The sequence below is a fragment of the Psammomys obesus genome, unplaced genomic scaffold (genome assembly GCF_907164565.1).
Source record: "Psammomys obesus unplaced genomic scaffold, mPsaObe1.curated_primary_1811, whole genome shotgun sequence".
NCBI lineage: Eukaryota > Metazoa > Chordata > Mammalia > Rodentia > Muridae > Psammomys > Psammomys obesus.
In genome coordinates this window covers 6,771,894-6,772,929 of record NW_026585504.1, presented here as the reverse complement: position 1 = coordinate 6,772,929, position 1,036 = coordinate 6,771,894, and positions in this window count along the sequence as shown.

Below are 1,036 nucleotides of genomic sequence, written 5' to 3'. Positions count from 1 at the left end.
ATGGAGTATGACATCCAAATTCAAAGGATTTATAAAAGGATATACACATATACAAAATATACATATATTTATGTACACAGAACATGAAAATATAGTAAAACAATGTAATTCTGGCAAAAAGGGGTGAGACATCTCTAGTATTCTTATACTCTTGACTTTACATATACAGTAGTCATAAATTCCAGAAACTCCAGTTCATTCTTTTACATTTAATCTATTTTGTGTGCTTGTTTAACTACAATGTCTAACATTTAGTTTGTGAAACTCTGTTCTAAGTACTTTAACTCTGAAACCTCTCTGAAGACACAAGGTTGGCTGTCTCTGCCAGTGGCAAAAAAAAAAAACCCTGCAATTAAGGCAAACACTGCTCATGTCCACTGCTCTTTCCCCAGACTGAAAATGGAGTAGTTATGTACTTCAATCTCTGGAAACTCAGCTTACAAAATACTGAACATCTTTTAGGCAATGGGGTACAAAGCAGGGCACAAACCATTTAAAATTTCATGGCTGAGGGCTGCGGATTGTAGCTCAGTTGGCAAAGTGCTTGCCTAGCATGCACAAAGCCCCGGGTTTGATTCCTAGCCCTGTACAAATCCGCTGTATAAACCGGGTGTGGTGGCGCACGCCTTTAATCTCATTACTCAGGATGTAAGGCAAGGAGAAGAGTTCAAGATCATTCTTAACTACTCGGCCATTGTGCGCCCGCCCCCTACAATGGGCGGTGGTGGAGGGTATCCAAAACCCAAGCCCGAAGCAGCTTATATCCGGGCACTCAATTAGCCAGCCATCATATTTCATCTGCTCCTTTGCAATCTGGGGAGTGAGGACCACCCGGTTTGGCAGAGGAGGAGAGGGAGGATTACGCGCGGCTGAGATCCCTGGGGGTCGTTAGTGGGCGTGAGGATCGGCGTTTTAACCCAGACCCGAGCCGCGAATCAATTAAACCTACGCCTTCCACCCAATCAGCATAAAGTGACGGCTGCGGGCGTGGAGCGGGGATGAAGGACGGGTCCGGAGAGGCGCCGGCGGAGCGCAG